The sequence below is a fragment of the Ostrea edulis genome, chromosome 10 (genome assembly GCF_947568905.1).
Source record: "Ostrea edulis chromosome 10, xbOstEdul1.1, whole genome shotgun sequence".
Classification (NCBI taxonomy): Eukaryota; Metazoa; Mollusca; class Bivalvia; order Ostreida; family Ostreidae; genus Ostrea; species Ostrea edulis.
The window spans coordinates 4,565,114-4,574,698 of NC_079173.1; positions in this window are offsets into that span (position 1 = coordinate 4,565,114).

The window sequence follows — 9,585 nt, forward strand, 5'->3', positions numbered from 1 at the left end:
CGTGGAGAGGCGAGACCTTCGCCGACGAATTCCAGATGAAACACTCTCGCACAGAGAAGTTGACCGAGGGAAACCGAGAACCCCGAAGCACGGTTCTCGCCCCCGAAAGTCTCCGACGTCGTCGTTCGAGCCCACAACTTCTTCACGGATGTAGATAGAGACGCGGGACCACTTAAACGAAGCCCCGTGACCTCTCTGACCTTCAAAATCAGGTCAAGGTCAAAGGTCAAGGTCACACTTTCTCCCCCATGGGTTTTTGAAGTTTGACCTTGAATGTGGGTCAAGGTCAAAGGTCAAGGTCACGCATCCAGGGGCCAGTCTCCACGAGTAAGGCCAACCCACCCATCACGCCTGTCGTCCCCAAGGAAGAAATCCCCCACCCTTCAAGTGATCTGTCTGTGATCAGCTGTTTCAATACACTATTTTGACCGGTCTCATGCCATGCAACAATTACAGGATTCTAGCTTATATCTGACCTACACCTACACATCTGACCTACACCAATTTCTTCCATTTCTTGACTGTCTTGTCAATCAAACATGAATTCCATTTACATTCATGAAAAGACATAGGCCAGATTCAATTGTCTGCCTGCATCAACATAAAGACTAAGTTTTTTTTTTTGATAATGATGATGCAACTTTACTTGACAGTTGAACTCATTGACATTCCATCCCGACTGTCATTGTAAACAAATAAACACTTACCTGCAGGATCAGATGGGATGCAGTACTCCTATTCTCCGTTCAGATATCCTACATGCACTCAGACACTTTCTAATTCAGTCCGGCCGCCATTTTGGTTGTTTGTTATCAAAGCCTATAAATCCGTATATGCATGCCTCCTTGGGTGAAATGACTGAAAGACATTGTCTCCGTGAATTAGAACACATAGGATGAGCAATTACAAACTGTATATTCAATTCCACAATCCACAACACACACGGTCAAATCCAGTTCATCTTCACAACATCTGACAACATGAGGCTTGTATAGACTCCCAGCATGCACCAGCAGTTACTACAATCTAGGAAAATGGCACATCCGGTTTCTTTGCACCTCCAAATATCACATCTAACAGGTCTAAAGTCACCCCAAACACCTGCACAAGTCCCATTACACTTTTACCTGATATGTGCATATGTGCTGGCTACCCAACACCCACACCCCTTTTCTCCCTCAAATTTGACGGGTACTTAATGCGAAACCAAGCATTGAACACACCTCAACACTCAAATTTAGGCGGCAAATTTGAATTTCTTTTCTAGCCAAATCCATTTTTTTTTTTTTTTTTTTTTTTTTGGGTGAGGGTGGGATGGGGTAGGGGGGGGGGGGCTTTTAGCATTTCAACACTACTGAAAAACCGCTAGAAGGTGGGAAGCCCTCTAATTGTTCGCGAACAATTAGGATCACTAGTTATTATTATTATTATTATTATTTTCCTGCCGTCAAAAAAAATCTTCGTCTTAAGACTTATCGAAAAACTTTATAGTCCATCATATAGTACTTCTTGAGAAACGAATACAGTTCACCCTGCGTAATTGAACTTTGACCCCTTACGGAGTTATTTGACCTTTCGCAGAAATCATTGTTAGCACTTCTACTTTGTAACCGTAAATGATAGGAGGATGAAACCTTTTCTAAAACATAGAGGGTAATTAGTAGAAGCGAAGAATTTAAAATGAAGGGATTCGGTGTCCCCTAAAGGGAGTTAATGCCTCTTTATGTTTTGCGTTTTATTCGTAAAACATGTCGAGCTTGAGAACGGTTTGTCGTAGAGACATGGGACCAACTGGAATAGGATCGGTGACCTTTGACCTTGAAAATTAGGTCAAGGTCAAAAGTCAAGGTCATCAGAAAAGAGGAAAAAATAGCACTTTTTATACTCTCTTTCCTGCTTAAGATAGCGTTGAAATATTTTATGGGTAAGTATTGACTTCTTGATTGGTTTTGATAGTATGCATTACAACTTTGAACTTTGACCCTTCTGTGAATTTCGGAGACTCGCGTCGAAAACCTTGTTATCGCTACTCCTACTTAACGGAAAGTCATAGAGACACGAAACCTTCGCTAATGAATTCACAGTAAAACCCTCTTGCAAAGAAAAAATAATCAAAGGGATACGAAAACCCTTAAGCATAGTTATTGCCCCTGAAAGTCTCCAATATCATTATCTAAGCCTATAACTTTTATATTAATATAGATAGAGACATGGGACCACTTGCATTAAGACCGATGACTTTTGACCTTCAAAATGAGGTCAAGGTCATAGGTCAAGGTCATCATCAAAATTAATCTTTTTCCATTTTCAAGGTCTTTCAAAGTATTTTTAGCATTTATAAGCTAACCGAAAGTAACCGAAAACCCCTAAACAAATTATTGCCCCTGAATGTCTTGATTAACATTTTTTAAGCTTATAGCTTTTACATTAATATAGATAGAGACATGGGATCACTTGCATTAAGAGCAATGACCTTTGACCTTCAAAATGAGGTCAATATCAAAGGTCAAGGTCATCGTGAAAATTATCAATTAAATTTTCTTGGTCATTTTGAGATTCGTACATCATCTTAAATATTTTTAAATATCTTTTTTTTAAATCATTGTAGGTGGAAAGCCCTCTAATTGTTCGCGAACAATTAGGATCACTAGTTATTATTATTATTATTATTATTATTATTATTATTATTTTCCTGCCGTCAAAAAAATTTTCGTCTTAAGACTTATTGAAAAACTTTATAGTCCATCAGATAGTACTTCTTGAGAAACGAATACAGTTCACCCTGCGTAATTGAACTTTGACCCCTTACGGAGTTATTTGACCTTTCGCACAAATCATTGTTAGCGCTTCTACTTTGTAACCGTAAATGATAGGAGGATGAAACTTTTTCTAAAACATAGAGGGTAATTAGTAGAAGCGAAGAATTTAAAATGAAGGAATTCGGTGTCCCCTAAAGGGAGTTAATGCCTCTTTTTTTTGCGATGTATTCGTAAAACATGTCGAGCTTGAGAACGGTTTGTCGTAGAGACATGGGACCAACTGGAATAGGATCGGTGACCTTTGACCTTGAAAATTAAGTAAAGGTCAAAGGTCAAGGTCATCAGAAAAGAGGAAAAAATAGCACTTTTTATATTCTCTTTCCTGCTTAAGATAGCGTTGAAATATTATATGGGTAAGTATTGACTTCTTGATTGGTTTTGATAGTATGCATTACAACTTTGAACTTTGACCCTTCTGTGAATTTCGGAGACTCGCGTCGAAAACCTTGTTATCGCTACTCCTACTTAACGGAAAGTCATAGAGACACGAAACCTTCGCTAATGAATTCACAGTAAAACCCTCTTGCAAAGAAAAAATAATCAAAGGGATACGAAAACCCTTAAGCATAGTTATTGCCCCTGAAAGTCTCCAATATCATTATCTAAGCCTATAACTTTTGTATTAATAGAGATAGAGACATGGGACCACTTGCATTAAGACCGATGACCTTTGACCTTCAAAATGAGGTCAAGGTCATAGGTCAAGGTCATCATCAAAATTAATTTTTTTCCATTTTCAAGGTCTTTCAAAGTACTTTTAGCATTGAGAAGCTAACCGAAAGTAACCGAAAACCCCTAAACAAACTATTGACCCTGAATGTCTTGATTAACATTTTTTAAGCTTATAGCTTTTACATTAATATAGATAGAGACATGGAATCACTTGGATTAAGACCGATGACCTTTGACCTTCAAAATAAGGTCAAGGTCAAAGGTCAAGATCATCGAGAAAATTATTAATTAATTTTTCTAAGTCGTTTTGAGTTTCGTACATCATCCTAAATATTCTTAAATATCTTTTTTTAAATCATTGTAGGTGGAAAGCCCTCTAATTGTTCGCGAACAATTAGGATCACTAGTTATTACTATTATTGTTCTTTTTCTTACCGATTTTGTGCACGTGATTTCTCAAAAACGGTTCGATAAATATTCATGAAACTTTCAGAAAAGATGTAAAATAGGATTGACTAGAACGATCTTTTTTGGTTTTGCTAAAATCACTTCCGGTCGCAAGTTACGGCTGTATTTCCGTTTTTCAAATGACATTTTGTCCGGGCGTTTTCTCATAAACGGTTAAAGATTGAGTCTTCAAACTTTTAGGGATGATAGATGGTGACTTGTAGCTTTGTAATAAGGTTTATCATTGCCATCCGTCACTTCCGTCCGTCACCGAAAGTGAATAAAAGAAAAGTCAAATTTCAAAATTATGCTTTTGAAATAAAACTTGCACAGATTAATTCGGTCTCTTTCGGTGTTTCAAAAAATGTTACACTTACCGGAAGTTTAACCAACAACTTCCGGTTTTTAGAGAAAAACTTCGAAAAATTGATATTTCTTTGTCTTCGCATATCTCGCTTATCTATCAACTTTTTACTACGATATTTACAGATATTTTTGACATTATCCAACTCTGGAGTACCCTTTAATCCTTTTTCAAAATTCACTTCCGGTCGCAAGTTACGGCCGAATTTCCGTTTTTCAAATGACATTTTGTCCGGGCGTTTTCTCATAAACGGTTAAAGATTGAGTCTTCAAACTTTTAAGGATGATAGATGGTGACTTGTAACTCTGTAATAAGGTTTATCATTGCCATCCGTCACTTCCGTCCGTCACCGGAAGTGAATAAAAGAAACGTCAAATTTCAAAATTATGCTTTTGAAATAAAACTTGCACAGATTAATTCGGTCTCTTTCGGTGTTTCAAAAAATGTTACACTTACCGGAAGTTTAACCAACAACTTCCGGTTTTTAGAGAAAAACTTCGGGAAAATGGTTTTTCTTTGCTATCATATCTCTCGCTTATAAAGCAAGTGTTTTTGTGATTTTCAAATATATAATTGACATTATCCATCTTCAGAGTATAGTGAATTATTGTTGTTGTTTTTAAATTCACTTCCGTTCGTTAAATATGTACGATTTCCGGGGTTTTTTCTCCAAGTGTTTTCTCATAAATACTCAAAGATTGAGTCTTGAAGCTTTCAGGAAAGTTAGATAGTGACTTGTAGATGTGACATACGTGTTTCAACTTTCTTGCTGTCACTTCCGTCATCCGCCGGAAGCACCATAAAAATATGTAATATTTCATTTTTTAAATTCTAATCCTCATAAAATTATTTAATAGAGTGTAATAAGTCATATCATTTCCACCGGAAGCTGGTTGTTCGAAACCGGAAGTTGGTTGTTCGAAACCGGAAGTTGTCCAAAAACTCAGTATTTTTTATGGAAATTTTTAGTGTGGGTTCCTACGTGGTTCAATTGGAATTTTTTGTCGTTTTATGGACTATCGAGATACTTGAAAGTGAATGAAACAAAACCGAAATTGTTTACAATTGATAAATCACATCTTACATGTATGTGTTTATTTCTTTCATGTAGAGTCGTTCTTCACTAATTCACAAATTGAATTCTTCCAGTCAAGGTCCTATCTCGTCAGAAATTGGACGGAAGACCTATTCGTTGCTCGCAACGAGATCATTTCTAGTTTTCTTCTTCTTATTCTTATTATTCCTCTTCTTTAGTTAGAAATTTGTCCGCACGATTTTGTGAAAGTGCTTCGACAGATCCACTTCAAACTTTGTGAGCTGAGAGGGGGTCACTAGGAGGGGTGCATTCAACTTTTCAAATTTTCAAAAGGGCCGCCGTTTCAAGATGGCGACCAAAAAACGTCAGAAACTCAAGGTTGTCGGATTTCAACCAAATTCTATTTCTAGGGTAATTTAATGACCTCAAGTCCATTTCCACAATCAATTTTTTTTTGAGCCGCCATTTTCAAAATGGTCGCCATATACTGAAATATTTCTAAGTGTTAAAATATCTACAACATTTGGGTTCTGGGGTAAATGGAGGGTCCACAGTTCATTTCTAGCACCAGTATTCCCTTCCAATCTCTTTTCAAATGTTTCAAAATGGCCGCCATTGAAGAAAATGGCGGCCAAAAAAAAAGTCCGACGGATTTCACCAAATTTAGTATATAGGGTTTTTTGAGGATTCTGAGTGCATATCTTGCATCAAAAAGCATTTCTGACATGGGGAGGTGTTCGGAAACAATTGTGTTGGCATCCCAACACAGTTATAGCTCGTTATTCTTATTATTTTCTTCTTATTATTCTTATTATTCCTCTTCTTTAGTGAGAAATTTGTCCGCGCGATTTTGTGAAAGATTCACTTCAAACTTTGTGAGCTGATAGGGGGTCACAAGGAGGGGTGCATTCACCTTTTCAAAATTTCAAAATGGCCGCCGTTTCAAGATGGCGACCAAAAACCGTCAGAAACTCCGTTTCCGGATTTCAACCAAATTCTATTTTTAGGGTAATTTAATGACCCCAAGTCCATTTCCACCATCAGATTTGTTTTTGAGCAGCCATTTGAAGAAAATGGCGGCCAAAAAAAAGTCTGACGGATTTCAATCAAATTTAGTTTTTAGGGTTTTTTGAGGATTCTGAGTGCATATTTTGCATCAAAAAGCATTTCTGACATGGGGAGGTGTTCGGAGACATTTGTGTTGGCATCCCAACACAGTTATAGCTCGTTATTATGTTCCCCAAACAAAGTTTGGGAACATATTGGTTTTACTCGGTTTCTTCTTCTTATTATGTCTCCGAACACAAAGTGTCGGAGACATATTGTTTTTGCTCCGTTTCTTATCATTATTATTATTATTTTCTTCTTCTTATTCTTATTTAGTGAGAAATTTGTCCGACCGATTTCGTGAAAGTGCTTTGACAGATCTATTTCAAACTTTGTGAGCTGATAGGGAGTCACTAGGAGGGGTGCATTCAACTTTTCAAATTTTCAAAATGGCTGCCGTTTCAAGATGGCGGCCAAAAAACGTCAAAAACTCAAGGTTCTCGGATTTCAACCAAATTCAATTTCTAGGGTAATTTTGTGACCCCGAGTTCATTTCCACCATCAAATTTTTTTTTTGAGCCGCCATTTTCAAAATGGCCACCATAAACCGAAATATCTCAAAGTGTTGAAATCTTTACAACATTTGGGTTCTGGGGTAAATTGAGGGTCCACAATTCATTTCTAGCATCAGTATTTCCTTCCAATCTATTTTCAAATGTTTCAAAATGGCTGCCATTGAAGAAAATGGCGGCCAAATTACAAGTCCGTCGGATTTCAACCAAATTTAGTTTCTAGTGCTTTTAGAGGATCATGAGTGCATATCCGGTATCAAAAACCATTTCTGACATGGGGAGGTGTTCGGAGACATTTGTGTTGGCATCCCAACACAGTTATAGCTCGTTATTATTATCATTCCTTCTTTCTTCTTGTGACTTTTTTGTCCACGAGTGTTCTCAGAAACTACTCAAGGGATCAATATGAAACTTTTTTTAGGATGATAGTATAGCAGATGTAGATGTGTGGAACGAATGTCATTTTGTCTGAAAATGCATGCATGTGCATGCATGTGCATTGGACTTTTTGTTTACAAATTTTGGGATTCATCTAACTTTTTTATTTTTAAATGAAATCGTTTGATATTTATGTCGTAGGTATAACTTGAGACTCTTAACTGTTTGGCATGGTCAAAATTTCAAATTTGCACGCACATGCACGTGTGCTTTAATTTGATTGGATAATACAAAACCGTCTATAACTTTCATGTCAGTAAAGAAAATCTAATGATATTTACAGGATAGGTAGATATGCTAATTATCTACAGATCGATGTAATAAAAATTGCAAACGCGCATGCGCACGCACGTGCATTGTCTTTTGAAGGTTCAATTCTTTAAATGACCATAACGCTTTTGTTTTTTGTGAAAATGTTTTGAAACTAAGGTTGTATATGTACCTTGACATTGTTAAGAAATCTGTACAGTCAAAATTTCTAATCGGCACGTGCATCCACGTGTGCTAAATTCTGATTGGACGATTTTCAAATCGCCATAACTTTCTTATAAATGATTGAAACAATATGAAATTTATACTGTAAGTATATCTATCAAATGTCTATTGAATGACATTAACATTGATGCTGGGTCTACCCACGTGCGCGTGTATGCACGTGCATAGCTTTTCTTTCATTTTTCGGTTACTAATATGGCCATAACTTTTGATTTAAAAACTCAAATCAATTCAAATTTACCCTGTAGATCGATGATATGAATGCCTATGAAATGGTGCTAACAAATATTCCATTATCAAAATCGCGTGCGCGTGAATGCGCGTGAATGCGCGTGCATTGTAATTTTTGACGTCTAAATTCAGCATTGGTCTATAACAGTTTTAGATTGCAATGAATAGGTTTAAAATTTAGGTTGGAGATATCTTTTGGGTCCCTCCATTTATTGATGGTGTCAAAATCACTTCCCTGCATGCGCATGCACGTGCACTTAATTCTGATTGGACGATTTTGAAATCCCATTATCTTTCTTATGAGTAAAGCAATATATACCAAATTCATTTAGTAAGTATATTGTTCAAATATCTATTGAATGGTATCAGCAAAATTGCTGTGTCGTACTCATGCGCACTTGTATGCACGTGCATTAATTTCGGTCTTTGTAGTTTTCAGTTGCCGTTACTTTCTCGTTTTCCATTGAACTGTTGTGAAACTTCTCTTGTACTCATATAGTAAGACTTCTAATGTATCGAGATGGTCAAGTTACTTATCAGCACGTGCATGCACGTATGTGCACGTGCACAAAATTCTCAGATCTTTATAACTCATTTGTACTAGCATGAAATGGACTGAACGTTATGAAATATATATATATATTTACATGTTTCACAGTTTGCAATGGTCAAAACCACTTGTACTGAAATAAATGACACCACTTGCTAAATGGGGGAATGTTTGGGGAACATCTGTAACGGTCCCCGTTACAATAAGTACTAGTTATTATTATTATTCTTTTTCTCCGGTACTTTTTTGTCCGGTAGTGTTCTCAGAGACTAGAAAAGGGATCGATATAAAACTTTCCAGGATGATAGTATAGCGTTTATAGATGTGTATAGTGATAGTCATTTTGTCTGCACGTGCATGCATACGCGTGCACATGCACTGTAATTTTGGTACAAAAAATAAAAAATTATAATATTAAAGAAATCGATATGAAACCTAAATAGGATGGTAGTATATCATTTGTAGATATGAAAAATAATAGTTATTTTGTCTACACGCGCATGCATGCTCTTGCACGTGCATTTCAAAATTTGTACACTAACTTTGGAATCAGTTTAACTTTTTTGTTGTTCAATGAAATGGTTTGATATTCATACCATAGATAGATATTGAGGCCATTAACTGATTTGCATGGTCAAAATTACCAATTTGCACGCGCATGCACGTGCACTTTATTTTGATTGGATAATACTAGAACGTTTGTAACTATCTTATTTATGAAGTGAATGAGATGACATTCACAGCATACGTAGACAATATGTGTATTTATATATTGGTTTAACAAAAGATGCCAAATCACACGCGCATGCGCGTGCAACGTTTTTCAAATGTTAAATTTTTAAAGGACGATAACGTTTTTGTTTTTCATCAAATTCTATTGATATTAGAGGTTTAGATGTGTCTTGGTACTCCTT